The sequence below is a fragment of the Schistocerca piceifrons genome, unplaced genomic scaffold (assembly GCF_021461385.2).
Source record: "Schistocerca piceifrons isolate TAMUIC-IGC-003096 unplaced genomic scaffold, iqSchPice1.1 HiC_scaffold_541, whole genome shotgun sequence".
Taxonomy (NCBI): Eukaryota; Metazoa; Arthropoda; class Insecta; order Orthoptera; family Acrididae; genus Schistocerca; species Schistocerca piceifrons.
In genome coordinates this window covers 1-24942 of record NW_025728779.1, presented here as the reverse complement: position 1 = coordinate 24942, position 24942 = coordinate 1, and the positions used below count along the sequence as shown (strand labels likewise).

Below are 24942 nucleotides of genomic sequence, written 5' to 3'. Positions count from 1 at the left end.
ATTTCTTGTTATCCGGCACAGGGCCGGGCGTCGGGCGGGGGGGGGGGGGGGGGCTGCGCGGGGTGTGGCAGTGTCCTGCTGGACCGGCGGAAGCTTTCTCACCTGGCTGACACGCGCCGCGCTTCCAGAAATTTGCGTAATTTGCGCGTTGCATCCTCGCCTGTCGTGTCCCCTCCCCTTCTTTGCTCGACTGCCGCTCGCTGCCGCTCGGGTCGCGCTCCATATGACCGCACAAGCACGACAAACATCTGCGAGATGGGCGCGGGCCGAACCGGCGTGTCCGAGACGCCGTGTGCGGCCGTTCGGAGCTACTAGAGTAGAGCAGCGCTGCGCTGGAAAGGTGCGAAAACACGGACAGAGGACACAGGAGGTTCAACAAAGCATCCATCTCCTCTAGAGGCGAAAGATAAATTTTTGTTTACAAATTTGCAGATGTGCACTGCTACAAAACAATATGCCCGGACGTGTTTCACAACATTTCTGTCGTTTCATACTGTTTCGTTATTTGCAGACACACTTTGCTAATCTTCCTTGGCACACTCTTCTTCAAACGGAGTTCCTTAATATCGCATCTTACGATAGTTTAAAATCAGTATGGACGCATCTTCGTCACACAAGAAAGGTAGCATGAAAAGAGGGCTGGCAGGGGTAGCGACAAAAAAGCAAAAAATGAAGACAGCCAGAGTTCCCAGGCGGTCGCCGATCCGAATACTAACGTTGTTGCTTATCTTCGGTGATCGGACGAGAACGGCTGTTTTTTTTTTTTTTTTTTTTTTTTAATTTATGTATTTAGTTAGTTTTTCGAATTTAGCGCCGCTACAAAACAGTTGGCTCTGACGCGTTTCAAGGACACATCTGTCGATTCGTAGTGTTTCGTTAATTCCAACGACTTCCTAGCACTCTTCCTCCGCGCATTCTTGCTCAAACTGAGTTCATTACTGCAATTTCGTGTCTTACATTTAGTACAGTACTTTAAAATGCTTGTGGAAGCATCTTTGTCACACCTGAAAGTTAGTATGAAAAAGAGGGCTGGCAGGTGTAGCGACGCAAAAATTAAAAAATGAGATAGAGCCAACAGCACCTTTTTTTTTTTTTTTTTTTAAACGTAATAAACTTTTGTTTACAAAATAACAAATACAGTCATGAGATTCCAAGGTATTTTCAATTTCAGTTAGTTATCGAGTCTTTTTCTTTTCTTTACTGATATGTAACTTTGTTGCAATTGTCTGTTTCATTATATTTTGTGCATTTGCAGGTAATTTACACTGTTGCACTGATTTGTAAGTCAGTGGAGCAAGAGTATTTCATTTTTCAGTTTTGTTTGCGTTTTTGTTAAATTTTATGGGTTATTGATTCAAACACTTCTAAGTTCTTTACTTTAGGTCGAGTTTTTGGTCTGGTGCCATTATGTGGCTTGTAACTATTATTAGAGATGTCTTATTGGCTAAGGCTTACATTTAAGAGACAAAGGACAATGACAAATATCGGTGTTCCCAGGCGGTCACCCATCCAAGTACTAACCGGGCCCGATGTTGCTTAACTTCGGTGATCGGACGAGAACCGGTGTATTCAACATGGTATGGCCGTTGGCGTCCTTATAATGTGGCCGCACGGCAGAGGAAGCCTTCGCCCCTTCTCCCAACACACGCAATCGCCGTTTTCCGTGGCACATTTGACGCAAAGCACGTCCTTCCACCGCCACGTGGGTGACACGCACAACACAGCTGCTCGTTGCGCCGCCTGTCATTTCTTGTTATCCGGCACAGGGCCGGGCGTCGGGCGGGGGGGGGGGGGGGGGCTGCGCGGGGTGTGGCAGTGTCCTGCTGGACCGGCGGAAGCTTTCTCACCTGGCTGACACGCGCCGCGCTTCCAGAAATTTGCGTAATTTGCGCGTTGCATCCTCGCCTGTCGTGTCCCCTCCCCTTCTTTGCTCGACTGCCGCTCGCTGCCGCTCGGGTCGCGCTCCATATGACCGCACAAGCACGACAAACATCTGCGAGATGGGCGCGGGCCGAACCGGCGTGTCCGAGACGCCGTGTGCGGCCGTTCGGAGCTACTAGAGTAGAGCAGCGCTGCGCTGGAAAGGTGCGAAAACACGGACAGAGGACACAGGAGGTTCAACAAAGCATCCATCTCCTCTAGAGGCGAAAGATAAATTTTTGTTTACAAATTTGCAGATGTGCACTGCTACAAAACAATATGCCCGGACGTGTTTCACAACATTTCTGTCGTTTCATACTGTTTCGTTATTTGCAGACACACTTTGCTAATCTTCCTTGGCACACTCTTCTTCAAACGGAGTTCCTTAATATCGCATCTTACGATAGTTTAAAATCAGTATGGACGCATCTTCGTCACACAAGAAAGGTAGCATGAAAAGAGGGCTGGCAGGGGTAGCGACAAAAAAGCAAAAAATGAAGACAGCCAGAGTTCCCAGGCGGTCGCCGATCCGAATACTAACGTTGTTGCTTATCTTCGGTGATCGGACGAGAACGGCTGTTTTTTTTTTTTTTTTTATTTATGTATTTAGTTAGTTTTTCGAATTTAGCGCCGCTACAAAACAGTTGGCTCTGACGCGTTTCAAGGACACATCTGTCGATTCGTAGTGTTTCGTTAATTCCAACGACTTCCTAGCACTCTTCCTCCGCGCATTCTTGCTCAAACTGAGTTCATTACTGCAATTTCGTGTCTTACATTTAGTACAGTACTTTAAAATGCTTGTGGAAGCATCTTTGTCACACCTGAAAGTTAGTATGAAAAAGAGGGCTGGCAGGTGTAGCGACGCAAAAATTAAAAAATGAGATAGAGCCAACAGCACCTTTTTTTTTTTTTTTTTTTTTTAACGTAATAAACTTTTATTTACAAAATAACAAATACAGTCATGAGATTCCAAGGTATTTTCAATTTCAGTTAGTTATCGAGTCTTTTTCTTTTCTTTACTGATATGTAACTTTGTTGCAATTGTCTGTTTCATTATATTTTGTGCATTTGCAGGTAATTTACACTGTTGCACTGATTTGTAAGTCAGTGGAGCAAGAATATTTCATTTGTCAGTTTTGTTTGCGTTTTTGTTAAATTTTATGGGTTATTGATTCAAACACTTCTAAGTTCTTTACTTTAGGTCGAGTTTTTGGTCTGGTGCCATTATGTGGCTTGTAGCTATTATTAGAGATGTCTTATTGGCTAAGGCTTACATTTAAGAGACAAAGGACAATGACAAATATGTATGAAAGAATATTATATATATATAGCGAGGTGTCCACGAGATGGTGGTTGAGGGGAAGAGAGCGAGAGAGGGAGAGAGAGAGAAATATAGAGACAGAGAGAGAGAGAGAGAGAGAGAGAGAGAGAGAGAGAGAGAGAGAGGGCGATACGGAACACATTTGAAACATAATTAAAGAATAATTCTATAAATGGACAACTAAATTCTAGATAAGTTTAACATGATTAAATATGGATTGAATATAGATGTTTCTTTTGTTAGTCTACTCACATAGTCATCTTCGGCGTAGTGATGTTTCGCACATTTTTAAGAACGCTACCTGGGTATGCCCTATATGTGTAGCCGTAGCACTGCGGACACTGTTGTTGCACTGCACAAATTTTATACCGAACTCACATTTAACACACAACACTTTGGGGGCGTTGGAGGGTCTCTGCATCGGTGACGACGGAGGCGTGGAGGACTAGGGGGGGGCGTGGTGTGGCGGCAGCGGTGTCGGCGGTGTCGGCGGCGTCGGCGGCGCCGGCGGCGGCGGCAGCGGCGGCGGCGACGGCGGCGGCAGCGGCAGCGGCAGCGGCGGCGGCGGCGGCGGCGGCGGAGACGTCGGAGGCGGTCGTGGCGTGTGGGGACGGAGGGCGTCCTTGAAGGCGGCGTCCAGCGCTATCTGAAGGTAGTTCTGGAACGTCTGCCTGTAGTTGTTTTTCCGCTTGGCTCGCTTGTGTTCCTCCCAGAGATCGGTGAGGAACTGCACTCCGTCCGTTTGTTTTTTTGCGATTATGGCGTGCGCTGTCATCGCGAACGTCCACATGGTCGCGACGCGTTTGGGACGTGGGAAACATTTTGCAGCCGGGATCGTGAGGGCTGTGGCTTCTATAGTTCGGTGATCCGCCCTGTTCATGAGCGCCACCATTTTCCTGCATGTCTCCCATATCGCCTGACTTGTCGGACATGTGAAGCGGTGTTCCACGGTGTCGATCTCGTTGCACACTTCGCAGTGTGGCGACTCACGCATGCCGATGCGCGCTAGGCGCTCGTTCGTCGGTATCTTGTTGTGTACGACTTTGTACCACGTGTCTCTAGCTTCCGGGGGTATGGCTTTCTCAGAGAGATTCTTCCAGACTTGTGGCCAGTCGTGGTCTGGAAGATTCGTCTCTGTTCTGCTTCTTCCTTGTTTGCCTCTCAGTGCACGATAGATTTTCGCTGCAGTTCTCATCTCTTTCACTGCTAGCGTGGATGAGATGTAGCTACTGTCCATTACTATCTGCTTCAAGTAGCGCATCTTGTAGGGTATTCTACTGACATCTACCGGCGCTTCCCCGGAATCGGGTCTGTGTTCTTTTAGTAGAGACGACGTGGTACAGTCTACACTTCTGTCCTCCATTTGTAGAGCTCGGTGGAGCAACAGTGCCGCGCATTTTCTCGTGACATCTATCAGGCCCAGCCCCCCTTCTTCTCTAGGGAGGGTGCTGGTGGCTTGCGACACTTTGAGAATTTCCCGCCTCCACAGCAGGTAGTATACAGCGCTTCCTATAGACTTCCCTATTTCTGTTGGTACGTTCATGACTTGTGCCATGTACCAAGCCTTCGCCAGGATCGTTTCGTTGATCAGCTGTGCTTTCTGATCCAACGTCAGGTTTCTGTTGGCGTGTGTCCTGACGAGTCCTCTCGTGGTGTTCAGGATGTTCCGCCAGTTCTCTGCGGCCATTTTGAGTGGGCAGGCCTGCAGCTGAACACCTAGAACTTTATATGTGTCGGTCACCTGGTACCATGGTCTGGCCTCTCTCAGTTTCCCGTTCCCTATCGGGACGAGCACGGTTTTTTTGGGGTTGGTTTTCGCCCCAGATGCCTTCCCAAAAGACTCTATTATTGGGAGGACTTTGTCGATGTCCTCTTTACCGTCCACGAAAATGCTCAAGTCATCGGCATATGCCATACATGTCACGTTTATATCGTTCAGCTTGTAGCCGTTGACGGTGGCAGCGAGTTTCCTGAGGACTGGGTCGAGGGCTACTGTGAATAGTGCCATCGACAGTGGGCACCCTTGCCTCACAGATTTCCCCAGTTTTATCGGCGTAGATGTCCAGCCGTTTACAGTAACTCTTGACGTGGCATTTGTTAACATGTTTTTGATGACTTGAGCGAATTCGGAGCCAAAACCCAGTCTTGCCAAGGTCTTCAGCAGGTACCGGTGACCGATCCTGTCGAAGGCCTTTTGGAAGTCTACAGAGATGATCGCTGCAGTCGCTCTGTTGGATGCGGCGTGGGCTATAACGTCTCTGTACGTGCAGACGGCGTCGAAAATGTTTCTGCCTAACACTGCACATGTCTGCCATGGGCTGATTGCTTTTTTGAGGGCGAGCTTCATATTTTCCGCGACGCATTTCGCTATGAGCTTGTAGTCCGCATTTAGGAGGGTAATTGGGCGGAAGTCTGTTAACGTTTTTGGCGCCTTATTTTTCGGTACCAGAGTGATGGTCCCTTCCAGGAACGGAGGTGGTATCTCCTTCCCGTCCAGAATTTCGTTCACAATTTCTGTTATTATTCCACCTACTTTGTCCCAGCAGGTGGCGTAGAATTCTGACGGTAATCCGTCCGCTCCTGGGGCTTTGCCGTTGGCGCAGGTTTTGAGGACGGCTCTCACTTCATCCTCTGACACAGCTTCCGTCAGCAAAGCGCGATCGGTGTCGTTCAGCCGTCTGCGCGTTCCTTGTAGTAGTTTTGCTGTTTCTGCGTCATCTGGTTCCTCTGCCTTGAAGAGATCAGAGAAGTGGTCTTCTACGTGACGCATCATGTCCCTCCTAGTTGTTATTTTGCGGCCAGCTGCGTCGCTAAGCTCTCTTACAGCTCTGTTTTGTGCCCTCTCCCTCTCTCTATGCAGGTGGTGCAGTGTGGCAGGTTCGTCTTCAGTGGCGCCGTGTGTCTGACTGCGGACGACGACGCCTTTCATCTGTTGACGCCTGATATTCAGTAGTCGCGCCTTTATTCCTCTCACTCGCGTGAGAAGCAGGTCGTCGTCTGGAGGACAGTTGAGCGCGTCCTTCAGACACTGCGTGTAAAAGTCTGCCGTGCTCTTCCTCCAGAAAGCCTTTTCCGCACTGTGCCTTATCAGCGTCTTCCTTATGTGTGGTTTTCCAGATGCGACCCACCATTGTGTGGTGGACGGATATTGTCGTCGCGTCTGTAAACTTTCTTCTAGTGTGAGCGCTATCTCCTGCTGTAGTTTGGCGTCACTTAGATGTTCCGTGTTAAGTTTCCACGCTGATCTTCCTCCTGATATTTTATTCGTTGGCAGCTGGAGCTTGCAAATGTAGGCACAGTGGTCGGAGAAGATCACAGGGCAGACTTCCACATGTGACACAGAGGTGGCCAACTCTCTGGTCACATAAATCCTGTCAAGCCTGCTTCTTCCGCGGTTGTGGAAGTACGTGAATTCCGTTGTGTTGGGATATAATAGACGCCAAGAATCACGTAGATTCAGTTTTCTTAGCAGTTCCTGCAGCTCCATGCACAGATTAGGTACCGGGACTTGATCTTCTGGAGCAGACACGCAGTTGAAATCGCCTCCCAGCACAACATTGCTGTTGTTGCGTGGAAGGAGTGCACAAATATCTTCATTGAAGAACTGGCTTCTGGCCCTCTTGTTTTCTGTGCCTGACGGCGCATAGATGTTGACAAAGTACGTCCCAGCTATTTTGATTGCTATTCCACGGCCGTCAGTCAGGGTCTTGATGTCCTCTGTGTCGATACCATTCCTCACCATTACAGCAGTGCCAGTTCTCGTTTCTGCGTCAATGTTCGTGAAGACGTCGAATCCCGGTACTTGTTCCAAGTCCGTGGTGACGACTTCTTGTAATATCGCTACATCGGCAGCTCGGTGCTGCAGGAACTCCGTGAGGGCGTCTATCTTCACAACCGAATTCATTTTATTGACATTGCACGTGATGACGTTATAGCCAGAGCGTTCCTGCATTTAAGCGCTATGTGGAGGCGGGGGTTGAACTTGCTGTGGGCGGTCCGGCCGTAGGACTAGGTCCTCCGGTTCGGTGGTTTGTTTTCGCGCGTTTTCGGGCGAGATGTCCGACGCTTCCCCGTCGGAGGTCTCCATCCTCTCGTCGTTTGAGCTGCTGCTGCGGCTTCGCCGCCTGTTACGCCGCCTTTTGGCTTTGGACGCCGGTTGCGGCTGCTCGTTAGACTCCTTCGGTTCTTCGTCGGACTCCTTCAAGATGCGGGCGAGTTTGGTCACCTGCTTCTTGATGGCGATCTCGCGCGCCTCGGTGTACGAGGTGGGCGTGGACTCTGCGCTGGGCCCGGCCAGCTGGCTGCCGTGAATGACAGCCTCAGCTGACGGCTGGGCGGGCGCGGCGGCGCGCGTGACCTTCACCCGCCGGACGGCGGGGGAGGGGGCGGCCGCCGGCTCGGCCTCCATTGTGGTCTCGTTGTCCGAGTCGGAGCTCAGGTGCCGCTTCTCCCCTGCGCTGACCGCGGCGGCCGCCGCTGGGGCCGGTGTTGCCGGCTGGGCGGCCTCGGCTGGCGCGGCAGCCACCGCTGCTACAGCTACGGCAGGCTCGTCGTTGGCGCGCGGGCTCTGGCCCGACAAAATTCCGGCGTAACTTGCCGCCTGCTCCGCTGCGTTGTCCGCGTTTTCGCGCGGCAGCTGAGCCACCCTCTTATTTTTGGGGCAGCTGCTCCTCATGTGTTCGGTCGAACTGCAGATGGAGCACGTCGGTGGTTGTCCGCTATATTGGACAACACCTCTGTGTCCTCCTATTACAATAAACGACGGCACGTGTTTTCGTAGGACCATCCTGACGGACCTAACACCAGAGTCCACTTTATACCGGTGCCCGGTACCCCAGAAGTCTCTCGTTACAGAGAGAACCTCACCGTACAGCTTGAAGTAACGTGCAACTTCCTCATTTGGCACCTCGAAGGGAAGGTTATACACCTTTATGTTCCTCACGCCGTGTCCGGCGTACGTTATTTTTACATCGCTGACGCGGCCATCTCTGTGTTTAAATTTTCTCACACCACCGCTTACGTTTACAAGCGTCTCGCATCTCACGTCCGTTTTCAATTTCAGAAAGAGGCTAAGCAGCGTGAAATCTAGCTGCAACCCCTCTAATTCGTCCTCCTGAATTTTAAGTTCGTGAAACATCCACTCCTCTATATCGAAGGAGGACGGCCGTTCGTGTTCACGATCAAACGCGCACTGAATCGTCGTACTTGAGCGATTAAACGTTGTCATTTTTTTTTTTTCGTAGAGCACTCACCAAATCGTTGAAACACGAAACACGATCGCCTACGGCGAAACGGCTACGGCTGGCGCGGCGCGTGAGCCGGCAGGCGGCGGGCGCGGGCGCGGCGCGGTAGGATGTCGGGCGGGGACGGCTCGGCGGCCGGTCACCCATCCAAGTACTAACCGGGCCCGATGTTGCTTAACTTCGGTGATCGGACGAGAACCGGTGTATTCAACATGGTATGGCCGTTGGCGTCCTTATAATGTGGCCGCACGGCAGAGGAAGCCTTCGCCCCTTCTCCCAACACACGCAATCGCCGTTTTCCGTGGCACATTTGACGCAAAGCACGTCCTTCCACCGCCACGTGGGTGACACGCACAACACAGCTGCTCGTTGCGCCGCCTGTCATTTCTTGTTATCCGGCGCAGGGCCGGGCGTCGGGCGGGGGGGGGGGGGGGGGCTGCGCGGGGTGTGGCAGTGTCCTGCTGGACCGGCGGAAGCTTTCTCACCTGGCTGACACGCGCCGCGCTTCCAGAAATTTGCGTAATTTGCGCGTTGCATCCTCGCCTGTCGTGTCCCCTCCCCTTCCCTTCCGTCCCGACTTGTCCCGACTTTGCTCGACTGCCGCTCGCTGCCGCTCGGGTCGCGCTCCATATGACCGCACAAGCACGACAAACATCTGCGAGATGGGCGCGGGCCGAACCGGCGTGTCCGAGACGCCGTGTGCGGCCGTTCGGAGCTACTAGAGTAGAGCAGCGCTGCGCTGGAAAGGTGCGAAAACACGGACAGAGGACACAGGAGGTTCAACAAAGCATCCATCTCCTCTAGAGGCGAAAGATAAATTTTTGTTTACAAATTTGCAGATGTGCACTGCTACAAAACAATATGCCCGGACGTGTTTCACAACATTTCTGTCGTTTCATACTGTTTCGTTATTTGCAGACACACTTTGCTAATCTTCCTTGGCACACTCTTCTTCAAACGGAGTTCCTTAATATCGCATCTTACGATAGTTTAAAATCAGTATGGACGCATCTTCGTCACACAAGAAAGGTAGCATGAAAAGAGGGCTGGCAGGGGTAGCGACAAAAAAGCAAAAAATGAAGACAGCCAGAGTTCCCAGGCGGTCGCCGATCCGAATACTAACGTTGTTGCTTATCTTCGGTGATCGGACGAGAACGGCTGTTTTTTTTTTTTTTTTTTTTTTAATTTATGTATTTAGTTAGTTTTTCGAATTTAGCGCCGCTACAAAACAGTTGGCTCTGACGCGTTTCAAGGACACATCTGTCGATTCGTAGTGTTTCGTTAATTCCAACGACTTCCTAGCACTCTTCCTCCGCGCATTCTTGCTCAAACTGAGTTCATTACTGCAATTTCGTGTCTTACATTTAGTACAGTACTTTAAAATGCTTGTGGAAGCATCTTTGTCACACCTGAAAGTTAGTATGAAAAAGAGGGCTGGCAGGTGTAGCGACGCAAAAATTAAAAAATGAGATAGAGCCAACAGCACCCGGTGTTCCCAGGCGGTCACCCATCCAAGTACTAACCGGGCCCGATGTTGCTTAACTTCGGTGATCGGACGAGAACCGGTGTATTCAACATGGTATGGCCGTTGGCGTCCTTATAATGTGGCCGCACGGCAGAGGAAGCCTTCGCCCCTTCTCCCAACACACGCAATCGCCGTTTTCCGTGGCACATTTGACGCAAAGCACGTCCTTCCACCGCCACGTGGGTGACACGCACAACACAGCTGCTCGTTGCGCCGCCTGTCATTTCTTGTTATCCGGCACAGGGCCGGGCGTCGGGCGGGGGGGGGGGGGGGCTGCGCGGGGTGTGGCAGTGTCCTGCTGGACCGGCGGAAGCTTTCTCACCTGGCTGACACGCGCCGCGCTTCCAGAAATTTGCGTAATTTGCGCGTTGCATCCTCGCCTGTCGTGTCCCCTCCCCTTCTTTGCTCGACTGCCGCTCGCTGCCGCTCGGGTCGCGCTCCATATGACCGCACAAGCACGACAAACATCTGCGAGATGGGCGCGGGCCGAACCGGCGTGTCCGAGACGCCGTGTGCGGCCGTTCGGAGCTACTAGAGTAGAGCAGCGCTGCGCTGGAAAGGTGCGAAAACACGGACAGAGGACACAGGAGGTTCAACAAAGCATCCATCTCCTCTAGAGGCGAAAGATAAATTTTTGTTTACAAATTTGCAGATGTGCACTGCTACAAAACAATATGCCCGGACGTGTTTCACAACATTTCTGTCGTTTCATACTGTTTCGTTATTTGCAGACACACTTTGCTAATCTTCCTTGGCACACTCTTCTTCAAACGGAGTTCCTTAATATCGCATCTTACGATAGTTTAAAATCAGTATGGACGCATCTTCGTCACACAAGAAAGGTAGCATGAAAAGAGGGCTGGCAGGGGTAGCGACAAAAAAGCAAAAAATGAAGACAGCCAGAGTTCCCAGGCGGTCGCCGATCCGAATACTAACGTTGTTGCTTATCTTCGGTGATCGGACGAGAACGGCTGTTTTTTTTTTTTTTTTTTATTTATGTATTTAGTTAGTTTTTCGAATTTAGCGCCGCTACAAAACAGTTGGCTCTGACGCGTTTCAAGGACACATCTGTCGATTCGTAGTGTTTCGTTAATTCCAACGACTTCCTAGCACTCTTCCTCCGCGCATTCTTGCTCAAACTGAGTTCATTACTGCAATTTCGTGTCTTACATTTAGTACAGTACTTTAAAATGCTTGTGGAAGCATCTTTGTCACACCTGAAAGTTAGTATGAAAAAGAGGGCTGGCAGGTGTAGCGACGCAAAAATTAAAAAATGAGATAGAGCCAACAGCACCTTTTTTTTTTTTTTTTTTTAAACGTAATAAACTTTTGTTTACAAAATAACAAATACAGTCATGAGATTCCAAGGTATTTTCAATTTCAGTTAGTTATCGAGTCTTTTTCTTTTCTTTACTGATATGTAACTTTGTTGCAATTGTCTGTTTCATTATATTTTGTGCATTTGCAGGTAATTTACACTGTTGCACTGATTTGTAAGTCAGTGGAGCAAGAGTATTTCATTTTTCAGTTTTGTTTGCGTTTTTGTTAAATTTTATGGGTTATTGATTCAAACACTTCTAAGTTCTTTACTTTAGGTCGAGTTTTTGGTCTGGTGCCATTATGTGGCTTGTAACTATTATTAGAGATGTCTTATTGGCTAAGGCTTACATTTAAGAGACAAAGGACAATGACAAATATCGGTGTTCCCAGGCGGTCACCCATCCAAGTACTAACCGGGCCCGATGTTGCTTAACTTCGGTGATCGGACGAGAACCGGTGTATTCAACATGGTATGGCCGTTGGCGTCCTTATAATGTGGCCGCACGGCAGAGGAAGCCTTCGCCCCTTCTCCCAACACACGCAATCGCCGTTTTCCGTGGCACATTTGACGCAAAGCACGTCCTTCCACCGCCACGTGGGTGACACGCACAACACAGCTGCTCGTTGCGCCGCCTGTCATTTCTTGTTATCCGGCACAGGGCCGGGCGTCGGGCGGGGGGGGGGGGGGGGGGCTGCGCGGGGTGTGGCAGTGTCCTGCTGGACCGGCGGAAGCTTTCTCACCTGGCTGACACGCGCCGCGCTTCCAGAAATTTGCGTAATTTGCGCGTTGCATCCTCGCCTGTCGTGTCCCCTCCCCTTCTTTGCTCGACTGCCGCTCGCTGCCGCTCGGGTCGCGCTCCATATGACCGCACAAGCACGACAAACATCTGCGAGATGGGCGCGGGCCGAACCGGCGTGTCCGAGACGCCGTGTGCGGCCGTTCGGAGCTACTAGAGTAGAGCAGCGCTGCGCTGGAAAGGTGCGAAAACACGGACAGAGGACACAGGAGGTTCAACAAAGCATCCATCTCCTCTAGAGGCGAAAGATAAATTTTTGTTTACAAATTTGCAGATGTGCACTGCTACAAAACAATATGCCCGGACGTGTTTCACAACATTTCTGTCGTTTCATACTGTTTCGTTATTTGCAGACACACTTTGCTAATCTTCCTTGGCACACTCTTCTTCAAACGGAGTTCCTTAATATCGCATCTTACGATAGTTTAAAATCAGTATGGACGCATCTTCGTCACACAAGAAAGGTAGCATGAAAAGAGGGCTGGCAGGGGTAGCGACAAAAAAGCAAAAAATGAAGACAGCCAGAGTTCCCAGGCGGTCGCCGATCCGAATACTAACGTTGTTGCTTATCTTCGGTGATCGGACGAGAACGGCTGTTTTTTTTTTTTTTTTTTTTTTAATTTATGTATTTAGTTAGTTTTTCGAATTTAGCGCCGCTACAAAACAGTTGGCTCTGACGCGTTTCAAGGACACATCTGTCGATTCGTAGTGTTTCGTTAATTCCAACGACTTCCTAGCACTCTTCCTCCGCGCATTCTTGCTCAAACTGAGTTCATTACTGCAATTTCGTGTCTTACATTTAGTACAGTACTTTAAAATGCTTGTGGAAGCATCTTTGTCACACCTGAAAGTTAGTATGAAAAAGAGGGCTGGCAGGTGTAGCGACGCAAAAATTAAAAAATGAGATAGAGCCAACAGCACCCGGTGTTCCCAGGCGGTCACCCATCCAAGTACTAACCGGGCCCGATGTTGCTTAACTTCGGTGATCGGACGAGAACCGGTGTATTCAACATGGTATGGCCGTTGGCGTCCTTATAATGTGGCCGCACGGCAGAGGAAGCCTTCGCCCCTTCTCCCAACACACGCAATCGCCGTTTTCCGTGGCACATTTGACGCAAAGCACGTCCTTCCACCGCCACGTGGGTGACACGCACAACACAGCTGCTCGTTGCGCCGCCTGTCATTTCTTGTTATCCGGCACAGGGCCGGGCGTCGGGCGGGGGGGGGGGGGGGGGCTGCGCGGGGTGTGGCAGTGTCCTGCTGGACCGGCGGAAGCTTTCTCACCTGGCTGACACGCGCCGCGCTTCCAGAAATTTGCGTAATTTGCGCGTTGCATCCTCGCCTGTCGTGTCCCCTCCCCTTCTTTGCTCGACTGCCGCTCGCTGCCGCTCGGGTCGCGCTCCATATGACCGCACAAGCACGACAAACATCTGCGAGATGGGCGCGGGCCGAACCGGCGTGTCCGAGACGCCGTGTGCGGCCGTTCGGAGCTACTAGAGTAGAGCAGCGCTGCGCTGGAAAGGTGCGAAAACACGGACAGAGGACACAGGAGGTTCAACAAAGCATCCATCTCCTCTAGAGGCGAAAGATAAATTTTTGTTTACAAATTTGCAGATGTGCACTGCTACAAAACAATATGCCCGGACGTGTTTCACAACATTTCTGTCGTTTCATACTGTTTCGTTATTTGCAGACACACTTTGCTAATCTTCCTTGGCACACTCTTCTTCAAACGGAGTTCCTTAATATCGCATCTTACGATAGTTTAAAATCAGTATGGACGCATCTTCGTCACACAAGAAAGGTAGCATGAAAAGAGGGCTGGCAGGGGTAGCGACAAAAAAGCAAAAAATGAAGACAGCCAGAGTTCCCAGGCGGTCGCCGATCCGAATACTAACGTTGTTGCTTATCTTCGGTGATCGGACGAGAACGGCTGTTTTTTTTTTTTTTTTTTTTTTTTAATTTATGTATTTAGTTAGTTTTTCGAATTTAGCGCCGCTACAAAACAGTTGGCTCTGACGCGTTTCAAGGACACATCTGTCGATTCGTAGTGTTTCGTTAATTCCAACGACTTCCTAGCACTCTTCCTCCGCGCATTCTTGCTCAAACTGAGTTCATTACTGCAATTTCGTGTCTTACATTTAGTACAGTACTTTAAAATGCTTGTGGAAGCATCTTTGTCACACCTGAAAGTTAGTATGAAAAAGAGGGCTGGCAGGTGTAGCGACGCAAAAATTAAAAAATGAGATAGAGCCAACAGCACCTTTTTTTTTTTTTTTTTTTAAACGTAATAAACTTTTGTTTACAAAATAACAAATACAGTCATGAGATTCCAAGGTATTTTCAATTTCAGTTAGTTATCGAGTCTTTTTCTTTTCTTTACTGATATGTAACTTTGTTGCAATTGTCTGTTTCATTATATTTTGTGCATTTGCAGGTAATTTACACTGTTGCACTGATTTGTAAGTCAGTGGAGCAAGAGTATTTCATTTTTCAGTTTTGTTTGCGTTTTTGTTAAATTTTATGGGTTATTGATTCAAACACTTCTAAGTTCTTTACTTTAGGTCGAGTTTTTGGTCTGGTGCCATTATGTGGCTTGTAACTATTATTAGAGATGTCTTATTGGCTAAGGCTTACATTTAAGAGACAAAGGACAATGACAAATATCGGTGTTCCCAGGCGGTCACCCATCCAAGTACTAACCGGGCCCGATGTTGCTTAACTTCGGTGATCGGACGAGAACCGGTGTATTCAACATGGTATGGCCGTTGGCGTCCTTATAATGTGGCCGCACGGCAGAGGAAGCCTTCGCCCCTTCTCCCAACACACGCAATCGCCGTTTTCCGTGGCACATTTGACGCAAAGCACGTCCTTCCACCGCCACGTGGGTGACACGCACAACACAGCTGCTCGTTGCGCCGCCTGTCATTTCTTGTTATCCGGCACAGGGCCGGGCGTCGGGCGGGGGGGGGGGGGGGGGGCTGCGCGGGGTGTGGCAGTGTCCTGCTGGACCGGCGGAAGCTTTCTCACCTGGCTGACACGCGCCGCGCTTCCAGAAATTTGCGTAATTTGCGCGTTGCATCCTCGCCTGTCGTGTCCCCTCCCCTTCTTTGCTCGACTGCCGCTCGCTGCCGCTCGGGTCGCGCTCCATATGACCGCACAAGCACGACAAACATCTGCGAGATGGGCGCGGGCCGAACCGGCGTGTCCGAGACGCCGTGTGCGGCCGTTCGGAGCTACTAGAGTAGAGCAGCGCTGCGCTGGAAAGGTGCGAAAACACGGACAGAGGACACAGGAGGTTCAACAAAGCATCCATCTCCTCTAGAGGCGAAAGATAAATTTTTGTTTACAAATTTGCAGATGTGCACTGCTACAAAACAATATGCCCGGACGTGTTTCACAACATTTCTGTCGTTTCATACTGTTTCGTTATTTGCAGACACACTTTGCTAATCTTCCTTGGCACACTCTTCTTCAAACGGAGTTCCTTAATATCGCATCTTACGATAGTTTAAAATCAGTATGGACGCATCTTCGTCACACAAGAAAGGTAGCATGAAAAGAGGGCTGGCAGGGGTAGCGACAAAAAAGCAAAAAATGAAGACAGCCAGAGTTCCCAGGCGGTCGCCGATCCGAATACTAACGTTGTTGCTTATCTTCGGTGATCGGACGAGAACGGCTGTTTTTTTTTTTTTTTTTATTTATGTATTTAGTTAGTTTTTCGAATTTAGCGCCGCTACAAAACAGTTGGCTCTGACGCGTTTCAAGGACACATCTGTCGATTCGTAGTGTTTCGTTAATTCCAACGACTTCCTAGCACTCTTCCTCCGCGCATTCTTGCTCAAACTGAGTTCATTACTGCAATTTCGTGTCTTACATTTAGTACAGTACTTTAAAATGCTTGTGGAAGCATCTTTGTCACACCTGAAAGTTAGTATGAAAAAGAGGGCTGGCAGGTGTAGCGACGCAAAAATTAAAAAATGAGATAGAGCCAACAGCACCTTTTTTTTTTTTTTTGTAACGTATATAAACTTTTATTTACAATTTTTAACAATTACATATCTTTACATGAAATTGTATATTTTCTCGTTTTCAGTTCTGATCCCGGTGTTCCCAGGCGGTCACCCATCCAAGTACTAACCGGGCCCGATGTTGCTTAACTTCGGTGATCGGACGAGAACCGGTGTATTCAACATGGTATGGCCGTTGGCGTCCTTATAATGTGGCCGCACGGCAGAGGAAGCCTTCGCCCCTTCTCCCAACACACGCAATCGCCGTTTTCCGTGGCACATTTGACGCAAAGCACGTCCTTCCACCGCCACGTGGGTGACACGCACAACACAGCTGCTCGTTGCGCCGCCTGTCATTTCTTGTTATCCGGCGCAGGGCCGGGCGTCGGGCGGGGGGGGGGGGGGGCTGCGCGGGGTGTGGCAGTGTCCTGCTGGACCGGCGGAAGCTTTCTCACCTGGCTGACACGCGCCGCGCTTCCAGAAATTTGCGTAATTTGCGCGTTGCATCCTCGCCTGTCGTGTCCCCTCCCCTTCCCTTCCGTCCCGACTTGTCCCGACTTTGCTCGACTGCCGCTCGCTGCCGCTCGGGTCGCGCTCCATATGACCGCACAAGCACGACAAACATCTGCGAGATGGGCGCGGGCCGAACCGGCGTGTCCGAGACGCCGTGTGCGGCCGTTCGGAGCTACTAGAGTAGAGCAGCGCTGCGCTGGAAAGGTGCGAAAACACGGACAGAGGACACAGGAGGTTCAACAAAGCATCCATCTCCTCTAGAGGCGAAAGATAAATTTTTGTTTACAAATTTGCAGATGTGCACTGCTACAAAACAATATGCCCGGACGTGTTTCACAACATTTCTGTCGTTTCATACTGTTTCGTTATTTGCAGACACACTTTGCTAATCTTCCTTGGCACACTCTTCTTCAAACGGAGTTCCTTAATATCGCATCTTACGATAGTTTAAAATCAGTATGGACGCATCTTCGTCACACAAGAAAGGTAGCATGAAAAGAGGGCTGGCAGGGGTAGCGACAAAAAAGCAAAAAATGAAGACAGCCAGAGTTCCCAGGCGGTCGCCGATCCGAATACTAACGTTGTTGCTTATCTTCGGTGATCGGACGAGAACGGCTGTTTTTTTTTTTTTTTTTTTTTTAATTTATGTATTTAGTTAGTTTTTCGAATTTAGCGCCGCTACAAAACAGTTGGCTCTGACGCGTTTCAAGGACACATCTGTCGATTCGTAGTGTTTCGTTAATTCCAACGACTTCCTAGCACTCTTCCTCCGCGCATTCTTGCTCAAACTGAGTTCATTACTGCAATTTCGTGTCTTACATTTAGTACAGTACTTTAAAATGCTTGTGGAAGCATCTTTGTCACACCTGAAAGTTAGTATGAAAAAGAGGGCTGGCAGGTGTAGCGACGCAAAAATTAAAAAATGAGATAGAGCCAACAGCACCCGGTGTTCCCAGGCGGTCACCCATCCAAGTACTAACCGGGCCCGATGTTGCTTAACTTCGGTGATCGGACGAGAACCGGTGTATTCAACATGGTATGGCCGTTGGCGTCCTTATAATGTGGCCGCACGGCAGAGGAAGCCTTCGCCCCTTCTCCCAACACACGCAATCGCCGTTTTCCGTGGCACATTTGACGCAAAGCACGTCCTTCCACCGCCACGTGGGTGACACGCACAACACAGCTGCTCGTTGCGCCGCCTGTCATTTCTTGTTATCCGGCACAGGGCCGGGCGTCGGGCGGGGGGGGGGGGGGGGCTGCGCGGGGTGTGGCAGTGTCCTGCTGGACCGGCGGAAGCTTTCTCACCTGGCTGACACGCGCCGCGCTTCCAGAAATTTGCGTAATTTGCGCGTTGCATCCTCGCCTGTCGTGTCCCCTCCCCTTCTTTGCTCGACTGCCGCTCGCTGCCGCTCGGGTCGCGCTCCATATGACCGCACAAGCACGACAAACATCTGCGAGATGGGCGCGGGCCGAACCGGCGTGTCCGAGACGCCGTGTGCGGCCGTTCGGAGCTACTAGAGTAGAGCAGCGCTGCGCTGGAAAGGTGCGAAAACACGGACAGAGGACACAGGAGGTTCAACAAAGCATCCATCTCCTCTAGAGGCGAAAGATAAATTTTTGTTTACAAATTTGCAGATGTGCACTGCTACAAAACAATATGCCCGGACGTGTTTCACAACATTTCTGTCGTTTCATACTGTTTCGTTATTTGCAGACACACTTTGCTAATCTTCCTTGGCACACTCTTCTTCAAACGGAGTTCCTTAATATCGCATCTTACGATAGTTTAAAATCAGTATGGACGCATCTTCGTCACACAAGAAAGGTAGCATGAAAAGAGGGCTGGCAGGGGTAGCGACAAAAAAGCAAAAAATGAAGACAGCCAGAGTTCCCAGGCGGTCGCCGATCCGAATACTAACGTTGTTGCTTATCTTCGGTGATCGGACGAGAACGGCTGTTTTTTTTTTTTTTTTTTTTTTTTTAATTTATGTATTTAGTTAGTTTTTCGAATTTAGCGCCGCTACAAAACAGTTGGCTCTGACGCGTTTCAAGGACACATCTGTCGATTCGTAGTGTTTCGTTAATTCCAACGACTTCCTAGCACTCTTCCTCCGCGCATTCTTGCTCAAACTGAGTTCATTACTGCAATTTCGTGTCTTACATTTAGTACAGTACTTTAAAATGCTTGTGGAAGCATCTTTGTCACACCTGAAAGTTAGTATGAAAAAGAGGGCTGGCAGGTGTAGCGACGCAAAAATTAAAAAATGAGATAGAGCCAACAGCACCTTTTTTTTTTTTTTTTTTTAAACGTAATAAACTTTTGTTTACAAAATAACAAATACAGTCATGAGATTCCAAGGTATTTTCAATTTCAGTTAGTTATCGAGTCTTTTTCTTTTCTTTACTGATATGTAACTTTGTTGCAATTGTCTGTTTCATTATATTTTGTGCATTTGCAGGTAATTTACACTGTTGCACTGATTTGTAAGTCAGTGGAGCAAGAGTATTTCATTTTTCAGTTTTGTTTGCGTTTTTGTTAAATTTTATGGGTTATTGATTCAAACACTTCTAAGTTCTTTACTTTAGGTCGAGTTTTTGGTCTGGTGCCATTATGTGGCTTGTAACTATTATTAGAGATGTCTTATTGGCTAAGGCTTACATTTAAGAGACAAAGGACAATGACAAATATCGGTGTTCCCAGGCGGTCACCCATCCAAGTACTAACCGGGCCCGATGTTGCTTAACTTCGGTGATCGGACGAGAACCGGTGTATTCAACATGGTATGGCCGTTGGCGTCCTTATAATGTGGCCGCACGGCAGAGGAAGCCTTCGCCCCTTCTCCCAACACACGCAATCGCCGTTTTCCGTGGCACATTTGACGCAAAGCACGTCCTTCCACCGCCACGTGGGTGACACGCACAACACAGCTGCTCGTTGCGCCGCCTGTCATTTCTTGTTATCCGGCACAGGGCCGGGCGTCGGGCGGGGGGGGGGGGGGGGGGCTGCGCGGGGTGTGGCAGTGTCCTGCTGGACCGGCGGAAGCTTTCTCACCTGGCTGACACGCGCCGCGCTTCCAGAAATTTGCGTAATTTGCGCGTTGCATCCTCGCCTGTCGTGTCCCCTCCCCTTCTTTGCTCGACTGCCGCTCGCTGCCGCTCGGGTCGCGCTCCATATGACCGCACAAGCACGACAAACATCTGCGAGATGGGCGCGGGCCGAACCGGCGTGTCCGAGACGCCGTGTGCGGCCGTTCGGAGCTACTAGAGTAGAGCAGCGCTGCGCTGGAAAGGTGCGAAAACACGGACAGAGGACACAGGAGGTTCAACAAAGCATCCATCTCCTCTAGAGGCGAAAGATAAATTTTTGTTTACAAATTTGCAGATGTGCACTGCTACAAAACAATATGCCCGGACGTGTTTCACAACATTTCTGTCGTTTCATACTGTTTCGTTATTTGCAGACACACTTTGCTAATCTTCCTTGGCACACTCTTCTTCAAACGGAGTTCCTTAATATCGCATCTTACGATAGTTTAAAATCAGTATGGACGCATCTTCGTCACACAAGAAAGGTAGCATGAAAAGAGGGCTGGCAGGGGTAGCGACAAAAAAGCAAAAAATGAAGACAGCCAGAGTTCCCAGGCGGTCGCCGATCCGAATACTAACGTTGTTGCTTATCTTCGGTGATCGGACGAGAACGGCTGTTTTTTTTTTTTTTTTTTTTTAATTTATGTATTTAGTTAGTTTTTCGAATTTAGCGCCGCTACAAAACAGTTGGCTCTGACGCGTTTCAAGGACACATCTGTCGATTCGTAGTGTTTCGTTAATTCCAACGACTTCCTAGCACTCTTCCTCCGCGCATTCTTGCTCAAACTGAGTTCATTACTGCAATTTCGTGTCTTACATTTAGTACAGTACTTTAAAATGCTTGTGGAAGCATCTTTGTCACACCTGAAAGTTAGTATGAAAAAGAGGGCTGGCAGGTGTAGCGACGCAAAAATTAAAAAATGAGATAGAGCCAACAGCACCCGGTGTTCCCAGGCGGTCACCCATCCAAGTACTAACCGGGCCCGATGTTGCTTAACTTCGGTGATCGGACGAGAACCGGTGTATTCAACATGGTATGGCCGTTGGCGTCCTTATAATGTGGCCGCACGGCAGAGGAAGCCTTCGCCCCTTCTCCCAACACACGCAATCGCCGTTTTCCGTGGCACATTTGACGCAAAGCACGTCCTTCCACCGCCACGTGGGTGACACGCACAACACAGCTGCTCGTTGCGCCGCCTGTCATTTCTTGTTATCCGGCGCAGGGCCGGGCGTCGGGCGGGGGGGGGGGGGGGGGGCTGCGCGGGGTGTGGCAGTGTCCTGCTGGACCGGCGGAAGCTTTCTCACCTGGCTGACACGCGCCGCGCTTCCAGAAATTTGCGTAATTTGCGCGTTGCATCCTCGCCTGTCGTGTCCCCTCCCCTTCTTTGCTCGACTGCCGCTCGCTGCCGCTCGGGTCGCGCTCCATATGACCGCACAAGCACGACAAACATCTGCGAGATGGGCGCGGGCCGAACCGGCGTGTCCGAGACGCCGTGTGCGGCCGTTCGGAGCTACTAGAGTAGAGCAGCGCTGCGCTGGAAAGGTGCGAAAACACGGACAGAGGACACAGGAGGTTCAACAAAGCATCCATCTCCTCTAGAGGCGAAAGATAAATTTTTGTTTACAAATTTGCAGATGTGCACTGCTACAAAACAATATGCCCGGACGTGTTTCACAACATTTCTGTCGTTTCATACTGTTTCGTTATTTGCAGACACACTTTGCTAATCTTCCTTGGCACACTCTTCTTCAAACGGAGTTCCTTAATATCGCATCTTACGATAGTTTAAAATCAGTATGGACGCATCTTCGTCACACAAGAAAGGTAGCATGAAAAGAGGGCTGGCAGGGGTAGCGACAAAAAAGCAAAAAATGAAGACAGCCAGAGTTCCCAGGCGGTCGCCGATCCGAATACTAACGTTGTTGCTTATCTTCGGTGATCGGACGAGAACGGCTGTTTTTTTTTTTTTTTTTTTTTTAATTTATGTATTTAGTTAGTTTTTCGAATTTAGCGCCGCTACAAAACAGTTGGCTCTGACGCGTTTCAAGGACACATCTGTCGATTCGTAGTGTTTCGTTAATTCCAACGACTTCCTAGCACTCTTCCTCCGCGCATTCTTGCTCAAACTGAGTTCATTACTGCAATTTCGTGTCTTACATTTAGTACAGTACTTTAAAATGCTTGTGGAAGCATCTTTGTCACACCTGAAAGTTAGTATGAAAAAGAGGGCTGGCAGGTGTAGCGACGCAAAAATTAAAAAATGAGATAGAGCCAACAGCACCCGGTGTTCCCAGGCGGTCACCCATCCAAGTACTAACCGGGCCCGATGTTGCTTAACTTCGGTGATCGGACGAGAACCGGTGTATTTTTTTTTTTTTTTTCTTGTTTTTTTTTTTTTTTTATTTTTTTTTTTTTTTTTTTTTTTTCTTTTTTTTTTTTTTTGTTTTTTTTTTTATTTATTTTTTTTTTGTTTTTTTCTTTTTTTTCTTTTTTTTTTTTTTTTTTTTTTTTTTTTTTTAACCGGTGTATTTTTTTTTTTTTTTTTTTTTTTATTTGTTTTTTTTTGTTTACTTTTTTTTTTTTTTTTTTTGTTTTTTTGTTTTGTTTCTTTTTTTTTTTTTTTTTTTTTTTCCTTTTTCCTCTTTTATTATTTTTTTTTTTTTTTTTTTTTTTTTTGTTTTTTTTTTTTTTTTTATTTTTATGGCTAAAACTGGAACCTCATCCTATTACTCAGTTACTCTCTTTCTGTAACTTTATCCATTTTATTACTTTTTCCAAAAATAGTCTTACGTATACTAGTTTACAGGCTGGCACATAACAAAGATAGACAAATGAATGGAGACTGGTTATATTTCACCAGCTAACACTAACTATATATCTAAACTTAATTTGATAAACCTGCGCGTAAGACGCAAATAAGGTCAGTGTGCGTATCATCAAAGCTCAATTGCGAGACTGAAAGACCATTGATACAAATAAAAGGGGCTCGGAATCATCTTACAGTTGTTTCGCATACGCATGATGCAATGCAGATGATAAAAAATTAGCAAAATATTCTTTGTGTTTATTACTATTTTTGATCTTACAATATTGGTCCCAAATATGAGTCAAAAAGGTGAGCCCATCGTGAATTTGCCGGTCAATGAGGGCGTAAACAGTATGGCCCAACAACCACACAGCAGTATTGTGTTTTGGCCGCGGGAAATATTTGAAATCAGGTACAATGACACTATCAACTGAGACGTGCGCCGGAGTAGTTCGCGTGATGAGAGCCACCATTATCTGGCAAGTCCTCCACACATCGGAAGCAGCTTGGCATTGCAGACGGTGTTCTCTGGTGTCAGGCATGCCACATCTGCTACAGTTGGGGGAGGCAAGAAGTTGAATATCGGCTAAACGCTGATTGGTAGGCAGTGTGTTGTTGACTAGTTTGTACCACAGCGCAGACACGTCGGACGGCAGAATACTGCTATTAACATTTGACCACACCTGCTTCCAGTTAACAGTAGGTAAGCGGACTTCCAATTTACTAGGGGGGGGTTGTCCCATCAATTCAATATAGAGTTGCCGTGCTGTCCTGTGTGGATTCGTGGCCGTGCAGAGGACGTAGCTTTTATTTAGAATATAGTCTCGTACAAAGGACATACGGTAAGGGATGTTGGCCACCGATACTGGGGCGCTTTCAGATTCTGGCCGATAGATTTCTAGCAGGGATGCTGTCGATCCATCGGGAAAGCCGGCCTGCATTTCAGCGGTGCGGTTGACGAGCAACGCTGCACATTTGCGACTGAAGTCTACTAGCCCGAGTCCTCCATGTGACGGGTCCAAGACACAAACTGCTGCTCGCACTTTAAAAATTTCGTGGCGCCAGAGTAGCCAGTATACTGCCTGAGATATAGCGCGTCCTATTTGTTTTGGCACGCTAAGCAACTGCGCCATATACCACGCCTTGGAGAGAATAAAGGAATTGATTAGTTTGACTTTCTGGTGCAAGTTAAGGTGTCGGGTTGCGTGGCATTTGCAGAGGCCCTTAATGGAGTTGAGAATTCTTCTCCAATTTCGTGCTTGCATATGCTGTGGGCACGCAGTTATGTCTAGACCCAATACTTGATGGTCTCTCACTATTCTGTACCATGGGCGGACAATATCGGTGGCTAGCAGACCCAGTGGAAGTAGAACAGTTTTATTAGTATTTATCGCTGCTCCAGACGCACTTTCATACTGATGAAGGGAGGCGCGTATCGAGTCTATGTCTGCTGTGTGGTCAATGAAAGCGCCTACGTCATCTGCGTATGCCACACATTTAAAGGAAGCATTGTGTATTTGTACACCTTTTGACGTCCTGCCTATTGTTCTGAGAAGCGGGTCTATGGCGATCACGAATAAGAACATTGACAGCGGACACCCTTGCCTGACAGAGCGGCAGATAGGTATCGGTTTAGTTTGCCATCCGTTTAATGTGACTATTGATCTTGCTCCCGTGAGAATATTTTCAATAATTTTGATAAATTCTCGGCCGAATCCCATTTTTGTCATGACCTGTAGCAAGTATTTGTGGCTTATGCGATCGAAAGCGTTCGCAAAGTCAATGGATAGAATAGCTGTCGATAATTTATGGACTGCCGTGTAAGCTACTATGTCTCGGTATAAGGACGCTGCGTGGAAAATATTGTGGTGTGTTACTCCGCACGTTTGGTAAGAGCTGATAGCTTTGTTCATGACTGGCTTCATCTTTGCTGCAAGGCACCTTGCAACGATTTTGTAGTCAGTATTGAGTAACGTGATGGGCCGGAAATCTTGGACGCAACATGTATGTTGCGTTTTTGGGACGAGCACAACTCGACCTTCCAGAAATTTTGCGGGAATATCGATGCCACGAATTACTTCATTTACTATGTCGGTGAGTTTTTGCCCAAAGATGTCCCAGTAGACCTGATAGAATTCGGTTGGCAGGCCATCAGGTCCCGGCGACTTTCCTTTAGAGCACGATTGTACAATAGGTTTTGTGTTCTGTACTGTCATCTCTGCTATCAACTGTTCTCGGTCCGCGTTCGTAATGTCAGTCTGCAGGTCGCATAACAAATTATTTAGCGCTACGTCGTCTGTCGCAACGTCTCGAAATAAGTCCGTGTAATGGGCTGTAATATGTTGGAGAATGTCTATTTTCCGCGTAAGGCGCTCGCCCGACGCAGTTGTTATCGATTC

General features: G+C 48.6%; 4 non-coding genes and 5 pseudogenes across 4 annotated transcripts; all 9 read right to left on the bottom strand.

The window, feature by feature from the left end:
- Positions 1–1469: 1469 nt before the first annotated feature.
- On the bottom strand, positions 1470–1591 carry LOC124756989 (annotated as a pseudogene).
- An 8367-nt stretch (positions 1592–9958) lies between these two features.
- Positions 9959–10077, bottom strand: LOC124757030. The gene has a single exon (XR_007012363.1). It is a non-coding gene; the product is annotated as a 5S ribosomal RNA (ribosomal RNA).
- Positions 10078–11691: 1614 nt separating this feature from the next.
- On the bottom strand, positions 11692–11813 carry LOC124756987 (annotated as a pseudogene).
- A 1222-nt stretch (positions 11814–13035) lies between these two features.
- Positions 13036–13154, bottom strand: LOC124757018. Its single transcript, XR_007012352.1, has one exon. It is a non-coding gene; the product is annotated as a 5S ribosomal RNA (ribosomal RNA).
- Positions 13155–14777: 1623 nt separating this feature from the next.
- On the bottom strand, positions 14778–14899 carry LOC124756986 (annotated as a pseudogene).
- Positions 14900–16228: 1329 nt separating this feature from the next.
- Positions 16229–16328, bottom strand: LOC124756991 (annotated as a pseudogene).
- A 1252-nt stretch (positions 16329–17580) lies between these two features.
- Positions 17581–17699, bottom strand: LOC124757005. Its single transcript, XR_007012341.1, has one exon. It is a non-coding gene; the product is annotated as a 5S ribosomal RNA (ribosomal RNA).
- Positions 17700–19322: 1623 nt separating this feature from the next.
- Positions 19323–19444, bottom strand: LOC124756985 (annotated as a pseudogene).
- Positions 19445–20665: 1221 nt separating this feature from the next.
- Positions 20666–20784, bottom strand: LOC124756981. Its single transcript, XR_007012328.1, has one exon. It is a non-coding gene; the product is annotated as a 5S ribosomal RNA (ribosomal RNA).
- Positions 20785–24942: the final 4158 nt, after the last annotated feature.